Raw genomic sequence first — 26,240 nt, 5'->3', positions numbered from 1 at the left:
CCTTCTTCACAGCCCCGTGGCTGCCCTTGTTTACATATCTGGCAACCCAGTGCCTCTGGGAAAAAAAGAGACTCAGGGCTTGTCTACCCGAGGAAGTTGTACCACTGAACTCTCAGGAAATGTGAGAGCAGAAGAACTCCCTCTTTTGCCCCCAGTGCCTGGTCTATACATAACTACGTGGGTTATGGGTGTCAATTTCACTGAAATAGTTATCCTTGAAAACGCCCTAGCGTGGCTGCAGTTATATTGGTACCAGTGTGCTTAATGTCGGTACTTCCCTTCCTGTACAGGAGCAGCTATCTCCATACCAGCATAAGGCACCTTTGTAATGGTATAACCTGTGTCCACTTTCCAGGCTGTGCAGCTGCAGATTCAGGGAGGCAGCGCAGTACCAGCTGCTCTCGGAAAATCTGCTTTTGCAGCATTTGCTTATTTAAAATTCTGCAGAAGCTGAAGAGCAAGGCTCTCAAACCCCCCCCCCCCCCCCCCCCGGAAAGCATCCTACCCACCCTACGGGCAAGGGGATTGGTTGAGCCCCAGAGGCACCATTATCCTCATGCTACAGATGGGGAACACTGAGACACAGAGAGGACTGTGTCTTGCCCACGGTCTATGGCAGAGGCAGGAACAGAACACAGGCCTTCTATGACGGGACCCTGTGCTTTCACCACAAGATCCTCACTCCCAAGGCATACCTTTAACTGGATTTTCTCTCCTCTGGCTGCCTGTTTTCTATAGCAGAGAGGGAAGGACAACACATGGTGCTTGAAGGTTTACTAAGGCTTCTTCTTGCCGAGAGAAACGTTGTACAGCTCACCTCCTCTGTCATGACAGGCAGCCCTGAGCAGCCAGGAATGTGCCAGTTTGAAGCAAACACATGCTTTTAAAAGGCATGTTTTCATCCATAGTGGAGTTCAGAGAGGGCTAGGAGCCAGGGGATGGGAGTCCTTCCGCCACTGAGTGTGACAGCCAGTGCCTTCAACATAGCCAACAGAAGTCAGTGCACGTATTCCAGACAAGCAGCGCTGGTTCCAGGCAGTGACCCCAGGAACATCATGGGGGTTGCTTAATATTCAGCATGCAGCTTCCCAAGGAGTCACAGTGCAGTCCCAGCTGCTTCACTACACAGATGTGCTTCACTGATGGATTTGGATATTTTCAGCCCCGGGTTAATGCTAATGGTGCCACCACCCAGGAGCACTGCCCTCTTGGTACAATCCTGGGCATTTCTACCAGTGCTTGGCCCAGTTCCTTGAAGCAGTAACTCCACTCCTTCTATTATACTCTCTGCTTCTAATCACAAGATCTTCAAGCCCTGTACAAATGCCAATCTGGATGGGTGCTGAAGGGATTATACTCATTTCCCAGAGGGAAAACAGAGGCACAGAGAAGTGAAGTCATTTACCCAAGTTTTCATAGCAAACCAGTGGCGGAGCTGGGAAGCCAGGAGTTCAGCCATACCATACCGGGCTGTAACTACAAAACAATCCTTACTGCCCAACCTTTTCTTCACTAAGATCCACCTGCCCCCTCCCCATCCAGTCCCCAGCAGCAGATGACCTGCCAGGAGTGGGGGAGGTTGGAGCGATGCAGCTCCACTCTGCCAAGGGGACATAGACAGATGCCAGGGATTTAGAGGCCTTGAAGCAAGGTATTTACCAGGGACAGAGAAGGAATGTCACCCATCTGTTCGCGATCCCAAGATGGACCCGCTGACCTGCTCTCTTCCCCCTCAGCACCCTCTGGAAAGAGGCAGCAGGCCAGTCAGCCAGCCTCCTAAGGGATGAGCTGGCGAGGGGCTGGGGTTTAGGATCCACCCCCAGCTACAAGCAGGAGTTTTGGCTCCATCTCTGAGCTGCTAAGAGCAGAGGGTGGCGCTTTTACTCCTTCCACCAGCACACAAAAGCAGCCGCACCCACCCACTCCAGCGCAAATATCAACAGAATTCAGGTCATTCTCTAAGCAGGCAGACATGCCACTGGGGCATCGCACAGCTCTGGAGAGGCTGCTGCCTTTGACAACAAGCAATCTCTACCTTCCCCAGTTGCCTGGCAACCAGCCTCCTCACATGATATTAATGCAACCTCTGCACCCTCCCCAGCTCTGGTCCCCTGGTGGGAGCCGCATCCTCTGGCTAGAGCCAGCCCACTCCTCTCCCAGCCAGCACCAGGCTGAACCAGCCAGGGGGGCAAACGAATCTGAATGGACACGGACAAGCCTTGTCCGGGGAGATTACAGGCTGAGTGCCGTCTTGTGAGCATTGCACTGCTGTTTGCCAGGTCCCTTGCATGGCGTCTGGATACGCTCAGTAAAACACATGCCACGGGAGGCTGCTGACTCTGCAGGCAGAGATGGCTCAGCCATTCTTAGGCTGGGCTTGCTGGCCTTCCCATCTCCTCTCCTTTTCCAAAGGAGGACACCATCCTTTTGCTTGGCTTAGGGGCACTGGAAACGCTCTGCTGGCACCAGCGTCATACTTTACAAGCCCAAATACCATGGTGACGGGCACGAGATATTCAGACCGACAGGAGGCCCGCTCTGGTTCCAGTGATCCTCTCCAGTAGCAGACGAATGCCACAGGGGGAACCAGATGGAAGGCTGACTCCAAACCGTTCCATCATAGTGGAGTATCACTCTGCCTGCCCAGCTGAGAGCCCATCAACCTGTGCATTCAGGTGCTGATATTACTCCCATCACACAGTACTGAGCCACTTTCACAAAGCCACACTCAGGTTCACAGCCGGATCCGAATCCCTCCATCTCCCCATCCAGGGGCAGGTGGCTATTATCTAACCCCCCAGGCTATGGCACAGAAAGCAACTAGCTCCACAGGAAAGCCCCAATAAATCCAGCCATTTGCTGGCTTCCTGCTTTCGAGAGCAAGCTTGCTCTTTATCCAGCACCAAAGTCTAGCACCTGCTAAGCCCTCCTTTCCTCTCAGCTCTGACCACCACCCTCTTACCCTCCGCGTGTTTTCCTTTTCTCCACTGGGCAGCATTCACACTTTCTGCTTTCTTTCCAGTTTGACAAGTTCCTCCACACCTCCCCTTTTTTCCAGGGTCCCTGTCAACTTTTAATTGGCAGTGCCCAGAGAAGTAGCAAAACCTCGTTTAATTTGTGATGAAAGAGGTGCCAGGGCTCAAACAATTTTTTTAACATTCATAACTGATGCAGCAATCCCAGAGGTGCCGGGGCTACGAACTGCCGGGCCCAGAGGTGCCAGCGATCAGCCCTGGCACAAATTAAGCACTAGTCCATACTCTCCATGAAAATCCTTCCCACGAAAGTCGTGCACCTGTTCCATGGAGAAAAGCCAGGACATTTTTTGCTAAAAGAGTAAATTACAGGTCTCCACCTTATTTTTCAATTGATAAAGGAACAGGGCTTGGGGTGATCCCTCTAACTTACTGCAGACTCCTCCGTGCGGGGGAGGTTGGCAGAGGGGAGGACAGATTGTAGTAACAACCACAAAAAAAGCAAAAGAACAATACATTAAATAGGAGAAGGTTGAGTTAGGTTTGCAAAAGGATTTAGCTTCTCTTCCCTCTTTTGCATGGTGGCTGCAATCTGTGCTGCATTTCAGCCCATCTTAGGGCTAAGACTGATTAGCTGGCTGGAAAGGGTGAAGCAGATTGCTATGCTAATCATGACAAATGAAGCCTGGATATGAAACTCATTGGCTCTCCAAGTTTGCTCCTGCCATGGAAGGATAAACCAGAGGGTATGATAAGTCTATCATTCGTCCACTGGGACGGCTCCAGGCACCAGCAGGTGGCACATGCTAAGGGGCGCCATTCTGTCCATTCTTGGGGCGGCACAGTCGGAGTGGCTTTTTATTTTCGTTTTAGTTTTTGCTTGGGGTGGCAAAAATGGTAGAGAAAGTGTTTTTCCATTTGACAGAAAGAAAGAAAGAAAGAAAGTCCCTCTTGTGAAAAATCGGTGTGATCACAAGTAATTTGGGATGGGCTCTTTTTAAACAGGGTCAGGGGATTCAGCACTTTCCTAGTTTTAAATTAAAAACATTTTCTCATCATAAATTCAATCTGTGAATGGAACAGAGGAAGCAAGGTCCCAGAGAAACTAAAGGGAGCTTGGGCTGGCATGTAAGCCTTCCCCCACAGCTGTCCCAACCTACCCTGGGGGCTGACTTGCATCACCTGTGCTAGGCCAGTGCTGGGCTGCTAGCGCAGTTCTGTCAACGTCCAGTCTGGATCCCCAGCACCGCTGTTATTCCAGTCTTGTGCCACTGTCTAGAGCTGTTTGAAAAACTGGTTCATTTTCCTCTGGAAAATTTCAAAGAAAAGGGGGAGGGGGGTCATTTTTCTCTATATTTTCTAAGGAATACCAAAAAACTCTGTCCAAAACCCCAAATCTCTGTTTTCAGAAAAAATATTTCAGTTTTTCAAAGAAAAAAAAAAAATCTGTGAAAATCAGATACTAGTATTGCTGAAAATCCAATTTTCCATCAAGAGACAGTTTTCAAGGGAAAGTTTTCAGTCACAGAACTGCTACCACAATTCTATCAATGGACAATATGATTCCACTGCACCCGTTAGTCCAACCCTGGGAGGTTTCTCTATTGGTAACTTCTATAATGCAGCTATGCATTCTTAGGGGGACATTGGTGGCTTCGGGCAGCTGGATAGACTACACCCAGGAAACCACGAGAGATGCCTGGGGTTGTGGAATAAGCACCTGAGCTGGATGGTTCTTCTCAATTTATCAGTAGCAAAGCAGTCAAGAGTGTTGACATTTGGGCCGTCGTTGTTAGGCTTCAGAGTTAACATGCCACTGATATGAACAGGGCAGTTCACACCTCTCAGAGCTATGCAGTCTCAGGAAGATGCCACTACACTGGCTTACATTCCATTCATTTTTTGAAATATTTTCTTTCAACCATGAGGGTTAGAAATGTTTTCTTTAAGTGAAAACAGATAGATTTGAAATCAGCTCGGCAATCTTTCATTCACTACCAACTGGAGCTGGATTTGAACCAGCAATCTAGAGGTGAAAAGGGAATGCCAATGCCATACCCCAATGCCAATCTCCTGGGCCATCAAGTGCTCTGCTCTAATAGCACTGACCGCCACCTTACTCTAGAGGTGCACTTGAAATCTTAGCAGTGTGCGACAGGGGCATGTTAAACCCTTGCATGAGTCTGGAGATCCCTGAAATAGATTCAAGCCACCACACAGACGTGCATGCAGATAGAGATTCAGATACTGAATCTGGTACTGAAATCAGGAGTAACCCCATTTACGTCAGTGGGTTTACACAGGTGTAAGAACAGTGAGAGGAGAATCAGAGCTGCCGAGCAGAAATAGCACACAAGCTTCCTTTTCAGCATCACTTGAGAATGAATCATCATCGGCAGGGCCAACTCACTTTGAAGAACAACATTTACCTCTTTATTATTCCGAGAAAAATGCTGAGGCTGTTGTTGTCAAGGAAAAACATCTGCGGTGGAAGGAACAATAATTACCATTTTCTATACATCCAGAATCCCGTTGCAGGGTCTAGTGATAACATAAAGAACTGAAGCCAGAACTCAAATCCCCAGAACCCTGCATGGAAATCAGTGATGGAAGGGACCCATCGAGTTCCCAAATCCTTCCCCTGGTCACATGGCAGGACCGTTCCAGATGGTCTGTTCCCCAGGGTCTGTCTCAGTCTAGTTTCAAACATGCCAGTTAACGAAGCTCCCCCATTTCCCTTGGGAGACTACCCACCATGCTCTGGAAGGCCTTCCTGGGCGGAGCAGAGGGGGTGGGTATTTTTGGATATTCAGAGTGGATTAGCCTTTGCTCACTTTCATCCCCTTACTCCTAAATTACAGCCCCTTTGACCAATCTAACAATTCCCCCCATTGCTGTTTTCACCACCACCCCCAAGCTTAGGGTGACCAGATAGTAAGTGTGAAAAATCGGGACAGGGGGTGGGGCTAATTGGCACCTATATAAGAAAAGCCCCAAATATCAGGACTGTCCCTATAAAATCGGGACATCTGGTCACCCTACCCAAGCTCCCCTGTAGGTGCTGTTAGGCCAAAGCACAGACGTTTAGCGCTGTCAGACAGCCACCCTGCAATCCTCATTGTTGCTCCTCTGAATTCCCCTCCAGGGCAGAGGGCAGGAATTCAGGAGGCTCAGGCAGCAGAGACTGAGGATCAGCTTGCAGGAAGCATGTGACTAAACCCCCTCTCCTTCCCTCCCCACCTCCCATCCAAGAGCAGACAGGCCAGAGAGGCCCAGTCCTGTACTGGAGCGATGACTGATATTCTCTCTCCTTCCAGCCAAGAGGTGATTGGTTTTTAAGTGATATGATAAAAATGCCAATGTCCCCGTCTATACTACAGCAACAGCCACATCATAACAAAGTGGCAGGGGCTAGGCCCCAACAGAGGATCCAGAGCTCTTCTGCAGAGAAGTCCCAAACTCAGGGAGGGGCTAGGATCCTGCACAAAAAGAGAAGCAACTTCTGCTGACTCATGCTGGCAGGTGGCTCTTGTTAGCTCCATCCAGGACATCAGCACGCTGAAAGTGGCTCTCTATGGCAGAGAGAATTAGGGGCTGGTACAGAGGAAGTGCTGTGGGGCAGCCCTGGGAACAGGCAGACAGGAGGGAGACAATATAAACCTCAATCTAAGCTATCAGTAAAGCAGAACTCCAAGAAGGGGATAAGTTCGGACTATCTAGGGCGTGAATGTCACCTGCTCACACACTTAAACACGACTATATCCATGTGATAATATATGGGTTTTTTCTTGACCTTATAGGCAAGACAACACACACATTATAAGCATTGATGAAGATCCTTGTTTTAGCCAAGGCATCTGTCTCTGAGGGTCAAAGCATGGTTCTCTGACATAAGAGGTCTGGTTGGCTTTAGCAACACCAGAACGGAAAAAAAAACAAAAAAAAACACCCAAGACGCACACATCATAGGGTGGGTTAGTTACAATCATGTTTTTGGGGTGCAGATGGGACCGGAGAGAAGCCCCACCTACTCTACCGTCTTACCTGAAGCTATTTTATGCCCAGTTTGGAAATCCTTCGTACTAACTTGATCCAGACACAGGTTTGGTCCAGATGAGGCTGGCACAAAGCAAGTCTGAACCCAATTTAGAGGAGGTGATCTAGCCCGGGTAAAGCTCGAACCTCAATTCTCATTCATCTGAACGTTCAGTCCTGAGAAAACTTCCCCCTTTCAGGCCTTGTCTCCAATGGGGGTGGGGGAATGAAAAAGGTGTTTCTTAGCTCAAATCAGCGAACAGGAGGTAAAAGCCTAGTGACAGTGAGACAGTTTCTAGTGATCTCACAAGTTAGCAAGTCCAAGTACAGACTGTGACAGAGCCTAAGGTTATTTCAATCTAACACACCTTCTTCCGAGTGCAGACGCACGCCTCGACTCTGCGCTACTCAAACTAAGTTCGGCTACATCTACACCACAATCAGAGGTGTCACTGCAGCGTGTGTAGAACAACCCCACCCAGGATCCTGGGTAATTTCTTAAGCAGTTAGCCTGCACTGCAACCCAGATGTCACGGCTATTGGCATCCCATCTAGCTAAGTCAGAACTAGCTCGGTTATGTCTACATGTGGTGCAATCGCCCCTCTGATTGCAGTGCAGACATATCCTTGGTTCAAACCAACCTCAAGCCAGGTGAAAAGCCAGTCTGGCTGCTATAGACCCATGCACCTGAGGCTAGAGTGGCAAGAGAAAAGATTCCAGGCAGATACATACATACATACACACACACACACACACCCCCCAAGGAATTCTGATGCCATCGTGGTAACCATGAGAACAATGCTTGAGTGCTTCCATCAGGGCCGCGAGACAGTCGCGGCTCAGAGTGCAGCAGACCAACCAGACGCCTCTTATAAATGACAGTGATTGCTGATGGGTCACAAAAGGACATTGCCTTTACAAAACAAACCTTCCAAGATCTTTAGAAAGGCCATCAATCTCTTGCAGGTGTGAGGAAGCTGCATTCAAATGAGAAACAGCAGCAGCAGCATCCAAACTAAGGTCCCTAGCCCGAGAGATCTGCAGGGCTGAGGGGAACCCACCGACGAGATAAAGCACTCCAATCCAGTGTAGATGTTTGACACATATGTTCAGCCACGTGTCTAGCAGACATCTCCTATGTCCCAGAGACAGCGTGCATAAACTAAGCCCAGCCTGTTTGTGTCCAAAGGACTTGGGTGACCATCACAGCTGTGACATCATAACTGGAGTGGTTGCTAGCGGTCACCAGAACTCAGATTGACAATACAGCCTTCAAACAGGTATCGGCCCAGATCTTCCAAGGGTGCGGTGGCGCATTATAGATTTTACAGATGGTGAAACTGAGGCACAGAGAGGTAAAGTACCTCGCATGAGCTCACGCAGCAGGTCAGAAGCAGAGCCAGAAGTGGGACCCAGAAGACCTGTCCCGTAATCACAGAACTATCCTTCCTGCCTGGTCAGATTCCTTAGTGGCGCACAAACCTTGAGAGCATGAGCATGGGGGGCAGCACACACGCAGGTCGGGTGCTTTTCAAAAACCTAGATCATGGGAGCTCCAAGGAAACTTTAAAACTATTGACTCAAGAGCTGTCTTTCTTAACATGTTCATATTCATTTAGTTTCCAGTCCGTTTTCCTTTCTCTTGAACCTGGGGGCCTTTTGAAAGCAATTGGACAATGTATGAATAATGTACATTCTCTCGAAAGCTTGAGGGGCTAGCTAAGTGAACGAGACCTAGCGCGCAGGGATGTCAATCATTAATGTATATATGAAAGTGTTTGGAGATCCTCGGCTGGAAGATGCCAGAGCCACGCTGAGCCTTACCCCAGCGCTGTGTGCCTGGCATCATCCTTTGACAACAAGAGCTGGGATTGGTGTATTTCTTGACATCATGCTGCAAAAGACAAAGAGGCGGGGCTTTAATTCATAAAAAGAATGGCTGCAGAGCCAATCAAGTGTCTCCTAATGGTCTGAAAGCCCTGGTTACCTTGGCAAAGCAGGCAAGGTACCTTCTTGCAGGCAGCCAAGTGGTCTTGTGCAGAATAAGCCGCGCTGCATCCATAATAGGATTACAATAGCCCCCCCTTCCTTCCACTCTCTCCTCACGTCCTTTTCATCTGCAATTGGCTATTAATAGAAAATCCTCTGCTGAGGAAAAGGAATTATTTTGGGGGAATGCTGCATTCCCCCGGCCCCAGACCCGGAGCTAAGCAGCGGGTGGAGGTGGTTTCCCTCTCCTCAGCAAAGGGCTATGGAGAATTTAGACCAGGGGAAGGTTTGTACATGAAAGGCAAAGAGAAGTTGGGTGTGTGGGTGGGTAGGGGGGTTAACATGACTCTTCTCTAGGTACATCTACACTGCACCTGTCTTTAGGCTGCATCCAGAGAACATACCCACATAGGCCCCCTGGCCCAGGTATAAAATAGCAGTGTATCCGGTGAGGCACTGCTCCATTGATTAAAGACCCACCTGAAGGGTACACTAGTACCAAGTGGTGGCTTCAAACTATTTGCTTTTAGTCCCCCTTTCTGCGAGAGCCCCCACCCCCCGCAGCTCAGATGGCTCCTCCCATGGAAGCTGCACTCCAAGTAGCATCCGTTCACAGGTCTTCCCCCTGCTAGGTCCGGATTGCTGGGCCCTGGCACCAGTGGCTGTTTTCAGATGGTGAAGGATCCAGGACAAGAAGCCAATATGGCAATTGCACAGCAAGGTCCTGGTCCATGCCTGGGGATGTTATGTGCTATTACAATACAGGTCATAACTAACAGCAGGGATTAAAAGAGGCCTCCCTTAATGAACTGGTATTTGACTGCATGCGGCACCATGCCATACTCCGGCACTGGCCAGTGACACCAAACATTAACCCATTTGGTATTCTGACTCAGCCACCATCAGTCCCCACTCTAAGGTTGCCAACTGTCTAATCACACAAACCAAAACATCCTTGCCCCAAGGCCCTGCCACTGCTCCGAGGCCCTACTCCGCTCACTCCATCCCCCCCTCCATCACTCACTCTCCCCCACCCTCACTCACTTTTACCAGGTTGGGGCAGGAGGTTGGGGTGTGGGCTCTGAGCTGGGGCCAAGGAGTTCGGTGTGTGGGAGGAGGCTCCTGGGGCAGGAGGTTGGAGTGCAGGAGGCGGTGCGGGGTGCAAGCTCGGGGGGGAAGGGGGAGTTTGGATGCTGGAGGGGGCTGGGGCAGGGGATTGGGGTGCAGGAGGGGGTGAGGGGTTCAGGCTCCAGGAGGGAGTTTGCATGCAGGAAGGGGCTCCGGGCTGGGGTAGGGGAGCTGCTGAGTCAGTGTTGGGGCAGGGTCAGCGCACGGAAACCCCCTGGTTCGCCGCAGAGACGGGACGAACGCTTCCAGGAGTGACACAGGGCCAGGGCAGGCAGGGAACCTGCCTTAGCCCCGCTTGACCTTTAGAGCCTAAAATCTCCCAGTTTGCTTCAGTAGCCTCCAGGAGACAGGGCCTGATTTCAGGAGACTCCCGGTGAAACCGGGAGGGATGGCAACCCTACCTAACTCTGGGCACCATGGGACTAGTAGGCAGGAAAGAGCTACCTGTCTTAATGATAGGAGTACTTGTGGCACCTTAGAGACTAACAAATTTATTAGAGCATAAGCTTTCGTGGACTACAGCCCACTTCTTCGGATGCATAACGATGTAGTCCACGAAAGCTTATGCTCTAATAAATTTGTTAGTCTCTAAGGTGCCACAAGTACTCCTGTTCTTCTTTTTGCGGATACAGACTAACACGGCTGCTACTCTGAAACCTGTCTTAATGATGCAAAACAAGCTCTCGGCAGGGGCCGGCGCACCACAGGGAGACTGAGGCAGCCAGGCCCCAGCCTCACGGGATCTTCCCCCACAGCTCTTTAGCTGGAGGCAGATGAGCCCAGTGCAGCCTCAGGCCCCTGAGCTCCAGCACCCGATGAATGTCGCCAGCTTGCAGAGAACATGAATACCAGTGCAGCCTGCCCCGCTTCATGCTGTGAGGTGTTTATCAGCCAGGCCTTTCATCAATGGAGGATGGGAAGTGGCCCAAATTCTCCATTAACCTCAGCAGTGGAGGAGGGGAGAGAAGAGACGAGAGTAAAAACCTCCAGGCAAGGCGAGAGGAAGCAGAGAGGGGTGTGCAGGGTCAGGGGGTGCAGCAAGAATAGCCCCAGCCCGATTCCCTGCCTCAGTTTCCAGCTGGTGAACACCTGTTGGCAGGTGTCATAGTTCTGCCCACGTCAAGGGCGCTAAGAGACTGACAGTCTGCCCCCGGGTGCATCCCCCACTCCCAGGCCAATGCAGGTGGCCTCCAGTGCCTTGTCCAGGCTCAGTGTCAATGACTCAAGTGATGGGGCTTCAGTAAATCACTGCCCCTAGGAGACAACCCTGCAGCCCTGGAGATCTCAATCCCAACCTGTTTTTCCCTGATACTCGGCTTACGGTTTTTCATTCCTTAGGGCCGGCTACGTAAATGCAGCCACTGGACACCAGCCTGATGGGGGCAGAGAGCAGGTGGGCCTCACATCACACATGGTGCTCCACAGGGAATTTAAAAGGACAGAGCTTTTCCATCCCAGGCTCCTTCATGCCCTATGGGAAACAGCTCACTGCAGCCCTTGCTCTCACTGCCAATTGCGATGGAGTGTTACTGTGACGCAGGCAACTCTCTACTGGGCTGAGACCGGCCAAACTCATGTCACACAGGCAAAGCCCGAGACTGGACAAGATGAAGGCGGTTATTTGTTTCATAAATACGGGAGCGTATAATACGCATGCATAGGGTCAGAGAGGGATGTACACTGTGGGCCAAAACTTGTAAGTGGGACAACAGGTCAGGGGCTCAGTCATTTCCCAAAATGAGGGCTGGTGGTTTCTGATCTTAGTCCTTAGCAGACAAGTATCCACAACCCAAAATTTGCACAAATTGCTCAGGAGAAGGCAAAAATAGCAGAGGGGCTTGCAGGTGAGGAGAGAGGTGCATTGACAGGAGCTGTAGGTCACCTCGGGGCTAGAGCAGCAGGAGGGGCTGCGAGTCAGGACTGAGGTGCACTGGCAGCGCTGAGCCAGGTGGGGATGGAAGCATGTACAGCATCTGCCTTTAGCACCTGGGCCCAGCCAGTGCAATCAGTCTCTCTGTTCTTTATACAATAAGAGAAATCAAATGCGCGTTTGCAGCCATAGCACCTTGTACTGTAGTCCTGCCAGGTCTCACAAGCTAAGCAGGGTCAGGCCAGGTTGGTACTTAGACCAGAGACCTCCCAGGAGCAGGTAGGTGCTGCAAAAGCAATGGAGGCAGTTCAATAGGTGGCACTTCTTATGCCGAGTCAGCACTGAACTTGCATCCCAGCGTGGTGTGTAGGGATGAGGGGGGAACTGTTCTTTCAGAGGAGATGTAAAAGCAAGTTCACAAGCTCCTCCCAGTGAAAGTGGTTAGCACAATGTGCTGGGTCAATTCCAGGCTTGTTCCTAAAAGGAAAAGGAACACTAAGCCAGCAAGCGCAGGAGGGCCAGGGTGAGAGGCCTGAGCTGCTCCTCCCTAAGGCTGGGGTGCTTTTACTGTACGATAGTTAATGCCGATTAGCCCTCTCAGGGTACACGTACACAGCAACAAACCATCCCGAGCCCAGGCTTCAGAGCCCGAGCACGAACATCTACACGCCTCCTTTTAGCACCGTACCATGAGCCCCAGGCCGTAGACCCAGGCTCTGAGATTCACTGCCACGGGGTTTGCGTTTTGCTGTGCAGATATCCCCTCATGGTACAATCCCAGTGGAGAGGAGGCACAGACAGTCTTTACCTCAATGTAGCCAGGCAAGGTCCACCTCCTGTCATTTGCCTTCCCCCACTGCACGGAGGCAAAAACTAGAGAGCCTTGTCTCCACTAGGCGTTTACAGCGAGAGCATGAACGAACGGGGGAGAGGGGGGGAAACATTTATCTCGCTACAGACGTGTACCTTTCCGATAGCTGACACAGCCTAACAGATAAACCACGCCCAGAGGTTCTACATTCTTCAGCCCAGCCCAGGGTCAGTGTCTACAGGAAGAGAACAGGAGAAAGAGAGACGACAAATCACAGAACAGGATGCACACATTTTTGTGGCTTTTTTATTCCCCCTCCCTTGGGATAGTCCTGTGGACGAGACACTGGACTGGGACTCAGTAGATCTGGGTTATGATGATGCTAGGCACTATACAAACAAAAGATGACAAGGCCCCAACCATAGAAACTTACAAGCTGGAAGAGGAAGCAGACTGAGATAGAAGGTAGGAGAAAGAGAAACAAACAAGGAAGGCACGATGGAGCTGAATGGCCAGTCTCATAATGCAAAGTTTTCAAAAGGAACAACGTTGTACCACTGAAATAAACACCGTCTCCCACACTAAGTTGTCCTGACAACCCCAGATGACCCTACTGACGTGCCACCACAGGGAGCGATCAGCTGTGACAATTAGAGCTGCTTGAAATTTTTCATTTGACATTTTTTCCCCATGAAAAATGTTTTTCCCCACCAAATGGCCATGTTCAGTCTTTTGCGACTCGGTTGGGGCAAGTTTTCACTAAAACTAAACTTTCTGCTTGACCACTTGTAGTTTTTCAGTTTTCGGCTGCTGTTTGCGAGGCCCCAGGTGGAGATTTCAGCAGCCCAGGCCCCAGAGAGGCGGAGCAGGGAGGAGTGGAGTTCACACCTGCAGAAGCCACCCTGCATAGGGCCTAGCCGACGCCACTGTAGCACTCGTCCGCACCTGTCGGCGCCTTCTGAGCTTCTGCTGGTGCAAGCAGAAAGCAGGCAGCTTTGAGAACTCCCTGCCTATTCCAGCGGGATAGGCCCTTCCCATTTGCTGTCCCAAAGGTGGCACTGCTGCGTAGCAGGGACTGCATCAGGGCTGGGTCCGAAGGAGAAAGATCTAAGGCAGGGCCTATCAGGAGCTCACTGGGCTTTTATTTGGGTCGATTCAAATCCTTGGGTGGGAACACCCGGTCGAAAGGGGACCCTGGTGGCTCCGGTCAGTGTTGCTGACCGGGCCTTTAAAAGTCCGGTCGGCAGCGCAGCGGGGCTAAGGCAGGCTCCATGCCTGCCCTGGCTCCACGCGGCTCCCGAAGCAGCGGCATGTCCCCCCTCCGGCTCCTAGGCGTAGGGGCAGTCAGGGGGCTACACACGCTGCCCTGACCCAAGCGCTGCCCCCACATTAGGGCAAGGCCTCAGAGAGAAGAGCTTATGAAAAAAAAAAATGTTGTAGACAGCACCCCTCATCCAAAAGCCCTTTCTGAATCACACATAGGAACCATTCTAATCCCCAGCGGAATGCAGTCACCTCTGGGGTGGGAACAGCAGCTGTTTGACAGGACACAGCAACACCATGTAATAGTTTAGAGTGAAGAATACTGGATCCAATGGGAATTTTAGGGATGCAGAATATAAGATGTGCTGTAATTTGGCCAGGACATCAGGGTGACCCCCTCCTACTCCACTCCTATGATATCTCTGAAGACCACAACAAGTGGACAAACATTTGAAAGACTGATTTCCTGTGAATGAATAAAATAGACTTATCTGGCCCTCATTCCCATAGCATGTAAGCATCTCAATCTTTAACACCTCTGTGAGATAGGGAAACTGAGGAACAGAGCAACTAAGTGACTGGCCCAAGGCCACACAGGAAGTTTGTGGCAGAGCAGGGAATTGAACCCAGGTCTCCCAAGTTCCAGATAAGTACCTTTGTCACTGGACAATTCTTCCCACCCCTCGTCTATGGCACTATCAAGTACTGTTCACTTTAGTTGCTGAGTTGCTTCTGGGAAACTTGACCAGCAAAGCAACAGCCTTAGAAGGCTCAGGACAAAGTCTCTCAGGAGTAGGCTGAGCCAGACGGCAGGGAATACAGCTGCTGGGAATACAGTTGCTGGGTATGATTAGACCTCTCTAAGGACCAAGGGAATGTCTGACGAGCAGGGTGGCTGGGATTGGGGAGAAGTGGGGGGAAGGCATGGAAAAGGGGTGCTTCAAACAATCTGGACCACAAAACATTATTGAGTTTTCTCCCTCCCCTTGGCAACTGCCCAGGCCAGCTCCTCTCCCTGTTTCAGGTCACGTGTCACCACTGTGACAATCCCAACAGTCTCTCACATGGAAAAGATTAGGAAAGTATGTAATGTGGTTGTAGCTGTCTTGCAAAGGGAATAGCAGCTGGAGAGGAGGAGGAAAGCTAGCATGGGGCACCAGTGTGAAAAGGTGATATCCATTTAAAAGCAAAGCAGGCTGGGAGCCATCTCCATGATATAAACATCAGAGTGTTAGAGGAATGCCAGTGGAACAGGCAGTAGTGGAGGAAACATCTACAGGAACTGCAGTAAAGGGGGCGTGGGAACCCAGTTTAGAAGAATGAGTTGTGCCTGGTTTTCCCCTGTCTTTTATTTGATTTTTATTTTGTTGTTGTGGTTATTTTTTCCACTATCATAAAGGAATCTGCTTTGCATCCCTGAGTTTATGGGATGTGGACAGTCCCATGTTCCAGCCAGCGAGTGACCCACAGCCAACGGCGGTCTGCAGGCCACAGCCTGAGTACCGCTGTGTTACGAGATCTGCTGTGCTACGTACACAGGTACCTCCCAGGCTAAACTAACGTCCCGTGTAACCTCACAGGCAGCATCCTCAATGGAACACAACCATCACCTTAGAGAAACACAAGGAGACACAGTCCTTCCCTTTCTCTCTCTGCCTTGTGATATACGGATGCAACAGGAAGCCCTACTTGATATTCATGCGATGATAGGATATTATATTGGCTGTGCACGAGCTGTAGAACAAACTCAGAGACAGATAACCAGCTCATCCGCATGCTGATAAACCTGCCAAGATAGGAAGGTTGCTCTGCTCCTTATACAAAGGCACTGAGATGCTTTCTTAAACATGATTACAACTTCCCCAGATCGTTAGCACGTGCACACCCACCCACCTCACCATGACAGAGAAACCCCACCCAGTGAAAGGTGAATGAAAAAGCACTCAACGTGCCCAGACCTGAGCGCAGGCCCTCAGGGCTCTGTGCTTCTCCCACAGCTGCAATCCCAGAACACCTATGGGGCAGTGCGTGTTGTGGCGGTTTTCTCAGTGCTCCCTTGAGTTGACGGGTGTCAAATTAGGTCTGTTTTAACATGTGTATTCTCTTAAAACCATCACCGCGTTCATGTCTCGAGGTGCCGATGAGAACATCTTACTAATTGGAGAACAAAACGGACAGCACCCGGGCGCCACCCTGTTTGCACTGCTGTGGGGTTCACCAAGAACATCAGCTGGAGATGGGATGGGAGAGCAAGCGGAGTCTAACAGGTCTAAGACAGGGTCATGGGAGTCATCCTGTTGAACTCTGTGTGGTGATTCACGTGAGTAAAGCTCCTCAGGTATTTGCAGCAGGGTTACCACCTGGATGGTATTTGACCAGCCTGGCTGGGTTTTTTATGGATTTGCCAGAAAAATAATTTAATCTGCCAGGTTTGGGGGTTTTTTACATGAGTGTAAAGATTTGCATTATTCTCACAATACACTGGGATATCTAATGTTAAAAATGTCTGTGTCCAGCTAAAGATGCTGCAGTGTTCCCACTTCTGCACTTTAAGCGATAACAGATCAAAACTGTTGAAAATGCAGCAGCTGTCTGCCCACCAACACGCAAACACACCGCACGCGTGTGAGAGAGAGAGGGTTCGAGTCACACAGGAACCGCGGTGGCTCTGCCCTTGTGCAAGGGGAGGGAAGAGCCTAGAGGTGGCCCTCAGAGTATTCCCACTGGTAGCACAATGATGGTGGAATAGATAGAAGCCATCAGGAGTTTTAGTCAGTTATTTACTTGCATATATGACTGTAGTTTAGCTTGAAAGCTGAAAGGCAGCGGTGGATAGAAATGCCACGTACTGGAAGAGACCCATTGGCACGGACGCCGTACACCCACCAAGAACCCTTTGAGTGTCACGATGATGATGTGAAACAAGAGCACTAGAATAAGCCAAACAAGAACAGTGGGCCAGAGGCCTCCCATGCGGCAGGGTACCTGTGCTACTGCTGCCCATGATATAAAAGCAGGGCTGAATCCAGCCCATGATCTCACATGTGCACTGTGTGTTCCATCCCCAAGGATCTCAGAAGGCTCTGCCCAAGGAATTGCTTCCCCCTCCCCTGAGGCACATAGCAGCCCTTTAGCCTCTTCCAGCAATGGAAGGGAGGAGTTTGGGACCGGATGTGAAGAGGAATGCTCCATCCAGCTGAAATTGCAGGTGGAGCTTTAGGCAAATGGACTGGTCCATGATGCCTCCATCACCCACATATTAAATTTTCAAACAAGCAAATTCCTGCTTTCTCACACCTGAGAGGAGCTCTGGGTAAACATCAGCAAAACTAATTCCTTATCCTGCTTCAAACCCCTCCTCTGAACTCCCCTGCACCATGGATGCCTATAAAAACCTTGGCAACAGCGAGGCTGCTGCTGAACTGTGACCACCGCCCATCACGGTGACCAACACTGTCTCACTGTTTCCTTGTGCTCCCTGTCAGTCAGTCTGTACCCATCTGTAGTCTCTTGTCATCAAGAGTGGCTGTTTTTCTAAAAGCTCTGCTCTGGGAATTATTTAGGGGCAGGTCTCTGGCCTGTGTTATACAGGAGGTCAGACTAGATGATCACAGTGGTCTCTTCCGGCTTTGGAATCTATGATTGGATGTTTCGAACTTATACTTCGATTGTAAGTTCCTTGGCAGGGACCCTCTTTTTGTCCGGTGTTTGTACATTGCCTAGCACCTGAGGCCCTGTCCTGTTACAGTAACAAATCAAATAAGCCACAAGTGATGGGGGTATCATGCTTCAGCATGGTTTTATAACTCAGGAGTAAGGGCAGTACTGACAGGGCCAAACACGACCACCCAGGAGCCACCCCACTAGCTCCTACACCCCAGGCCTCCTTCTGCCCCATCTCTCTTCTCAAACACCCTGCCACGGGGTCACTGCACCTCAGGGTCCTCCACACTCCATGCAGGGAGGGGGCTGCTTCTCCACTGTTTCCACTGAGAGATTCATTTGGGGAGGTGCTTGTGGTTAGCACATACTTTTGTAAACATGTGAGAGAGCCACCCTGAGCAGGATTTGGACCACATGGGGACTCCTACTTCAATCACAGAATTGTAGGGCTGGAAGGGAGCTCCAGAGATCATCTAGTCCAGACCCCTGGGCTGAGGCAGGGCCAAGTAAACTTAGACCATCCCTGACAGGTGTTTGTCCAACCTGCCCTCAAAACCCTCCATGAGGAGCATTCCACAACCTCCTGTGAAAGCCTATTCCAGAGCTTAACTACCCTTAGAGTTAGCCAGCTTTTCCTAATATCTGACCTACATCTCCCTCGCTACAGATTAAAAGGTAGGACAATAAGTAATGGGCTTAGTGGACATGGAGAACAATTGATCCCCGTCCTCTTTATAACAGCCCTTACTGTACTTACAGACTGTTATCAGGTCCCCCCTCAGTCGTCTTCTCTCAACATGCCCAATTTTTTTTAAACCTTTCCTCACAGGTCACGTTTTCTAACCCTTTTATCATTTTGGTTGCTTTCCTCTGGACTCTCTCCAGTTTGTCCATATCTTTCCTAAAGTGTAACGCCCAGAACTGGATACAGTACTTCAGCTGAGGAGTCACCAACATTGAGTATAATGGGACAATTGCCTCTTGTATCTTACATACAACATTCCTGTTAATACACCCCAGAATGGTATTAACCTTCTTCACTACTGCTTCAAACTGTTGACTCGTATTCAATTTGTGATCCACTATAACCCCCACCTAGATCTTTTTCAGCAGCACTACTGCCAGCCAGTTATTCCCCATTTTTTACATGTGCGTTTGATTTTTCCTTCTTAAGTGAAGTACTTTTCCCTCATCTTTATTGAATTTAATCTTGTTGAATTCAGACCAATTCTCCAATTTGCCCAGGTCATTTTGAATTCTAATCCTGTCCTCTGAAGTGCTTGCAACCCCTTCCCACCTTCATGTCATCCACAAATTATATAAATGTACTCTCCAATCCATTATTCAAGTTGTTAATGAAACTATTGACTAGAACTGGACCCAGGACTGGCCCCTGTGGGACCCCATTAGATACACCCTCCCAGTTGTGCAACCACCTTATACTAATTTAATTTAGACCACACCTCGCTAATTTGCTTATGAAAATCTCATGTGGGACTGTGTCAAAACCCTTAGTAAAAATCAAGCTATATCATGTCTATTGCTTCCTCCCTATCCACTAGGCCAGGGGTCGGCAACCTTTCAGAAGTGGTGTGCTGAGTCTTCATTTATTCACTCTAATTTAAGGTTTTGTGTGCCAGTCATACATTTTAACATTTTTAGAAGGTCTCTCTCTAGAAGTCTATAATATATAACTAAACTATTGTTGTATGTAAAGTAAATAAGGTTTTTAAAATGTTAAAGAAGCTTCATTTAAAATTCAATTAAAATGCAGAGCCCCCTGGACCCGGGCAGTGTGAGTGCCACTGAAAATCAGCTTCCGTGCCACCTTCGATACATGTGCCATAGGTTGCCTACCCCTGCACTAGACCATTAACCCTGTCAAAAAAGGAAATTGGGTTTGTTTGACACGATTTGTTCCTGACAAATCCATGCTGGCTATTCCTTATAACCCTAGTATCCTCTAGGTGCTCACAAACTGAGTGCTTAATCATTTGTCCCAGTGTCTTTCCAGGTATTGAAGTTAGACTGACTGGTCTATAAATCCCCAGGTCCTCTCTGTTCCCCTTTTGAAAGATAGGGGAACATACCTTTCTCCAGTCCTCTGGGACCTTACCCATCCACCAAGAGTTCTCAAAGATAATCATTAACACTTCCAAGGTTTCTTCAGCTAGTTCCTTAGGTACCCTAGGATGCCTTTCATCAAGTCCTGTCAAATTGAACACATCTAACTTATCTCAATATTCTTTAATCTGTTCTCCCCCTATTTTGGCTTGTGTTACTTCCCCCTTGTTGTTAATATTTATTGTGTTAAGGGTCTGGTCACAATTCACTATTTTAGTGAAGACTGAAGCAAAAGAGGCATAGAATATGTATCACATTTCCACTTACAGCCAGGAGCGCCGCCAGCTTTTTTGCCCCCCTAGGCAGTGGAAGGTCCCGCCCCTGAAATGCCGCCCCCCGACAGAGGCGGCGGAAGGTCCCACCCCTGACAGAGGCGGCAGAAGGTCCGGCCGCCGTGGTCGCCGCCCCCCAAATGTTAGTGCCCTAGGCGACCGCCTAGGTCACCTAATGGGTTGCGCCGGCCCTGCTTACAGCAGTCCCTGGGGAAATTAAGCAGGCTGTATACAGCCCTGGACAGTTTCCTAAGTCTACTGGGAAAGACAGGGTTAAGAATCAGAGTCTCACAGCAATCTTTTGTCAGCCAGAAAGCTGATCAAAGTCTCTCTTCATTCCAGCTGATTTTTACTACTCTTCTACTGGGGGCAACTCCCCTGTAACCTTCCCAAAGCTCAGAGATGCTCAGCTATGCAGTGTGTGAGGGGGGAAGGAGGAAAGAGAAAGAGTGCAGTGCATTCTGGGACTTGCCACGGGGATGTATGAATATGCACCAAAAGAAATGACACAGAATTGCAGAACAGGTATGAGACAACACGGGAGCAGAAAGGTAGACAGACGCGGGAGAGAGAAAAAAAAGACGCATACACACAGGGGCTGGGGAAAAAAGTCACACACATGAATGGGGGAGGGGGCTTACAACTCCTGTATGTTATAAGCAAGTCTCATGGGCTTGTCATACCTGGTGTATGGGAAAGAAGTGGATTAAAGGAAGCCGGAGAGAGCACTAGAGAGACAGCTACACTAGGGAAATGTCCCTCTCTTGCCCGCAATGGTTCAGCTTCCCCGGTGTTAGCACTTTCAAGAGCCTGGTGCAGATGGGCCAATGGCTCTGGAAGCCCCACATGGCCTAACCCCACTCAGAGCAAACCTGACCCACACAATGTTGGCAGCAGAAAACCCATCTACACATGGGATCGATCCCCGTGGTGCCAAATCAGTGAGTGAGAGCGCGAATTGGTGGTCCAGGTCCTAGTGTACATCTGTTCTCTCTCCCCACCACGTCCGTCCATCTGGGTCTCTCTTTCTATACCCAGCTCCCCCTTCCGAGTACCTTTCCAGAGAATTCACTCAGGACAGACGAGGCACATCACCTATTGCTGGCAACCACACAGATCTCCCCATTCACAGGTTCCAAAGCCAGAAGGGTCCATTGTGATCATCAGGTCTGACCTCCTGTATCACACACCACTTGTCCCTTGTCAGCTGTAACCTGCGCAAGTTCAAAGCATGGCCTTTCAGCATAGGCCTCTTTCTCTGGAGACCTGAGAGCCGAGGTGAGCAGGCACGATCCACATCAACAGAAAAGGAAACTGAGGCACATACAGGCCATATAGCAAATCCGTGTCAGAGCTGGGAATAGAACCTAGAGCTTCTGATTCCCAGGCACTGAGCCATGCTGCCTCCCTAACACACAGAAGGACTGAATGAGACTCAGCACATCTCTTTCTAGTCTCTCCCATTCTCCACCTCTTCGGTATATCCTCCACGTATCCCGGTCACAGGTGCCTGCTGCACAGGCCAGACAGACATACTGCACCCCATGTGGCAGACAGAGCTGCCAAACAGTACTGAACTCTTACACATGCACACGCAGCCCTCCTGAAGGATGAGCGGCTTGGAATTACTGAGCAGAAATTGCTCATAAAACTTTACAGGCTGCCTTGGCTCAGAGAGAGAGAAATCCATAGCCCTGAGGGGCATGCTTGCTTTACACTTCAATCAATAACAGTGACCCACTTATAGCTCTCCTCAAAGACATGGATTCTCCGGCCTGGGTCATGTTCTGGTAGGAATTTGCTCTGACAACGCTGCGTCTATGGCCCCATGTGCAGCGAACCAGTCCTGCACCTCGGGAGCACACAGTTCAAACCCTGCCTTCAGGCTCCAGAGAGAGGGAGCTGCACCCCGCAGAGTCCCACTGCCTCAGCTCAATAGAGGCCGGGCTGGATTGGCAGGGAAAGCTGTAAGCTGGCATTGGATTGGTGCACTGGACTGGTGGGGGACCCACCAAAGGCTGCATGTTGTCCAAAGACTTGAAGGGATGAGTATTCTGAAGAGTTTTCTCTCTAGAGGGTTGAACAGAGGCGTTCAAAGCCCCTAATTTAATCACAGGCTGAGAATGGCACATGACTGAGTACATACCATCCCCTCTCCATCTCACCTCACCTGTATCTCCCCAGGATCTCATCACATGGGGTTGCAATAGCATCCTCATCATGTTCCACTAGCATAGAAAGCCCTCCCAAAATGATCACTGTGTGTAAATTCACTCTCTGAGTCCCTGGGTGATGCTAGGATTTCTCCTCCGAACAATACATTCATTGCACTTGAACAGACAGGGGAGCTGCGCAGCTATCCACAAAGAGGTATAATAACCCAACAACCTGCCTCAAGCACCTCATCACCAACCGGATAAACATTTCAGGCACCCCTGTGATTTAACAGAGCGGGTTTCTACATTTGTCCCCTCGCTCCGTTCCCAATCCCAGAGCACAATCAGCATTCCTAGAATAAACATAAAACTAGAGGTCGAGCTAAACCATGCTTACACAGCCTGACCTGAAATCAGGAAATCCACATTCCAAGCAGCTCAACAATCAAAGACAAGGTTTCATTTCACAGAATTTAATGCCACGTTCTTGCTGATCTGCATCGAATTTGCCTTCCTAAATTTCACTTTGTGCAAAATTTCGCACTGAAAACACAGAAAAAGAGTTTGAATTTCTGTGTGTTTTTAAATGCAGAGCCTCAAAATAACCTCATCCACAGGAATCAGCCCATTTTCAAGTTCATAGCCAAATGTGAATAAAAGCACACACACAACCCTAAAAAGCCCCCATTTCTGAGCTTTGCATTTGACTCGTAGCATTCTGCACCTCTATTTCCAGTACTCCCTCCCTGTGGGTTTTGGAGATCTAGTCATTTATCATCAGGGCCTATTATTATTCTTCACACTGCAGTAGCACCCATACGGCACCAATCAGGATTGGGATCCCTTCGCACTACGGAAAACCTGCTTGCTTCTAAAAGTGTGAATGTACAAAAGAGACTAAAGGGTCACTAACAACAAGGACAGACTCACCCTGTCTCCGAGGGCAGCTCTTGGCTCTTTAACTTCTGTTCAGGCACCGTTCAGAACCTGGGAGAGAGAGAGATAGAGAGAGAGAGTAAAAGAACTCATCCAAAGTGTCTTCTCAAAAATGATCAAAATCACGTATGCTGCAGAGCGACACGAAATGAGCATCGCTCATTTCATCGAGAGCTCACTGGTGTCTTAGTGGCTTGAGCACTGTATTCAATTCTATAAGAATTCGTTCATTTATGTGCCCTCTACTCTGAAACAGGTCTAGATGAAACAGCACCTTCTAACTGAGCAGGTCTGCTCCCTGTGTATTCAGAGGCTGAACTGCTAATCTGAGTGATAAAAGCCTGTCTTTACTGAACCAACACTGCTGGGAGAAAGTGAACTGGATACTTTTCTGGCTTGCACAGTGAATCATTAACCAAGTTCTAATTTCATGGCCATCTGTGCAGTGCCATTGTATTATACCCCTCAGTTTCACCTGTACAGCCCCACTGAAGACAACAGAGTTGCCCAGGTGTTGCTGAGGCCAACATTTGGTCTGCAGTTTTTATTCTAGGTGATGATGCATGAGCCACAAAGAACCCAGCTGGACTCGCAAATGTCAAAGGGAGGTTTGCAGGACTGGTACTTTACTGGAGAACTGAGCGTGTTTGATATGAAATGCACTCGGAAAACAAACAAGTTCTACAACAGCATTTTTTAGAGAGTCACTTTTTGGAGAAGAACTACATTTTATGGAAGACAAAGATCTGCAAGGTCTGAAGAGCACTTGCATCCATGTAACTATACTACACACCAGAACAAAATCAGGATGTACATATTACAGGCTCTGAGTAAGACTAGAGAGAAGCTTATGCGGCCCATCTTGGGAATGCTACGGAAGACCTGGGATAGCTCCTACTTTTGCACAAGAAAGGTCTTTTACACTAAAGGGTTAATTTTCCAATGGGCCTCCAACATATGCACAGGTAAAATCTGTGAGTAGACTCACATGCAATTGCACATTCAGTAAAGGGGATGAACCCTTCCTCCCCCCACGTCAATGACCCGTCAGAAGAGGCAGGACTTTACGGGTGTTGGGACACAACTGAGCGTGGATATGGGGCTCTATACAGAACAAAAAAAACGCAAAAAAGCTGTGCTGGTTTTACTCAAGCTTCCAAGGAGAGAAATTCACTGATGGGCTAAGGAGAAGCCTGGAAAGTCTCAATTCCCCAATGTCTGAGCGAATGGGAGTGAGAACTATAGAACTCAGGCAATAGTGACCCAAGCCTTTCTCCGCTTCTGTGTCAATGCAACTCCTGTGCAATCAGGAGCCCAGCAGAATTACACCAGTGTCCATCTAGAGTAAGGTGGGGGCTGGGTCAGAGGGGGGTGGGGGGAAATCAGGACTGTTTTATACTCTAGGATTTTTTCAAACCCATAATTCCCATGACCAGTAGCCAGAGCATGGAGAAGGCTCAGGCGTTTACACTGCTCTGTCGTCTAGCTGTGCTCTGAGCAGAGTTGGGCCATATGGTGGTAACTGAGAACCACCACCACCCCTCCCCCAAGGCTTATGCTACGTTATCACCAGTGCAGCTGCAGTTTTGGGGAGTGAGTGGTCTGAAGAAGCCTGATGGTAGCTCGGCCAGCGCACCCACTGTACTAGCCATCCAGTCCCTTCAGCCTCCTGAGGGCATGAATGATTCTGAGAGGCAGTTCGGTACCTTGGATAACCACTGGCTCAGGATGCCCGGGCAGTTACACCAGCTCCTTCAGGAGCCAGTCCGATCCCCCGCCTTCATTTGGAATCCCAGGGAAGATGCAGGCGTTTAATGCCACAAAGCTGTGGAGCGAACACCACTGACTTCATCCAGCCAGCACGCGATGCTCCCAGTGGGGCTCTGCCGACACAGTGACAGCCTGACCCCCAGCAAGCCCAGCTATTCCGGTTTTAGACCTGTGCAAGCACACGCCGCCCTCTGCACTCAGCTGCTCAGGCGTTAGTGATGTGAACAACAGGGACGAGACTCAGAGCTCATCAACATCATTATCAGCTGTGACCTGAACAGGGATTTGAACTCCTGGTTCCAGTGAAAAGATCAATGCGTTACTCCCCGGCCAGCAAGCACCATCCCCCAACCCCACTCTTTTTTTAAAAAAAAATAAATAATTCCCCGATTGCTTCTCTGCTGCTGGGTGCAGATGATCCTCACTGATTTAAGACAGGCAGCGTTTGCATCTAGCAGCAAAAGGGTTAACATGCAACAACAGCCTCACTGCATCTAACGGGACCTCTGGCTCCTGTCTGTGCTTGGCTGAGGTGCCCGCTATTGGAAACGCAGGACAACACTGGATTTCTAAGGGGCTCTCTTCAAAACTGAACCCTGGATCCCACCTCCCTGCTGGGCAGTTTTGTGCCATCCCGTTCCTCCTACCCCCGAGAGCCTGCCACCCCACACTCCCAATATCTTGAGAGGGCCCAACCCTGGGTTTCTTGCTTGAGAGGTCAGGAGAGTTAAGACATGGTGACCCAAATTCTTCATCAATCAGACTGCTAAGGACCAGCCATTCGGGGCTACCCCCAGCCTCCTGGGGTTAGTGGTTAGACACTGAAATTGAAGGTCACCTGGATTGTTTCCAGCTTCAACACGGACATGCTGCGTGGCTTTGGGGAGTGATCAAGGCCTATACTGGCAAGAGCTACACACTGTAGTTCTGGATGGCAAAGAACCTACACATTAGCGCCTCTCCACTTTCCCGTAAGCGTCAGGGTCAATGGCCTTGCAGCCAGAGAGTTCACCACCACCCCCAACTCCATTCTTTTTTTAGAAGTCACTGTGTCCTATTCCCTGTCCAGCTTTTCATTGATCCCAACTCCAATGCCAGTCTCGAGTGCCCACATCTCTCTCTCTCCCTCCCACACACACACACACCCTTTGAAACACAAATACAGACACCAGGAAAGGCCTCTGCCCTCCCAAGACAACTGCCTGGACCAAGGGACAGGCGCGCAGCTGCTAGATCAGTTACTGGTC

The 26,240-nt window shown here is 49.7% G+C and overlaps 1 protein-coding gene across 12 annotated transcripts in view; it reads right to left on the bottom strand.

Annotated features, from left to right (window-relative positions):
* EPB41L1 (erythrocyte membrane protein band 4.1 like 1) overlaps positions 1-26,240 on the bottom strand; it is a 157,086-nt gene that overhangs the window by 120,373 nt on the left and 10,473 nt on the right. For all 12 annotated transcript variants that reach the window (XR_008446834.1, XR_008446835.1, XR_008446836.1 and 9 more), the window contains exon 2: positions 23,218-23,274. The gene's annotated coding sequence lies outside the window, so the exon portion shown is untranslated. The remainder of the gene's footprint in view (positions 1-23,217; positions 23,275-26,240) is intronic.

The sequence above is a fragment of the Malaclemys terrapin genome, chromosome 12, assembly GCF_027887155.1.
Source record: "Malaclemys terrapin pileata isolate rMalTer1 chromosome 12, rMalTer1.hap1, whole genome shotgun sequence".
NCBI lineage: Eukaryota > Metazoa > Chordata > Testudines > Emydidae > Malaclemys > Malaclemys terrapin.
This window is presented reverse-complemented; position numbering and strand designations above follow the sequence as displayed.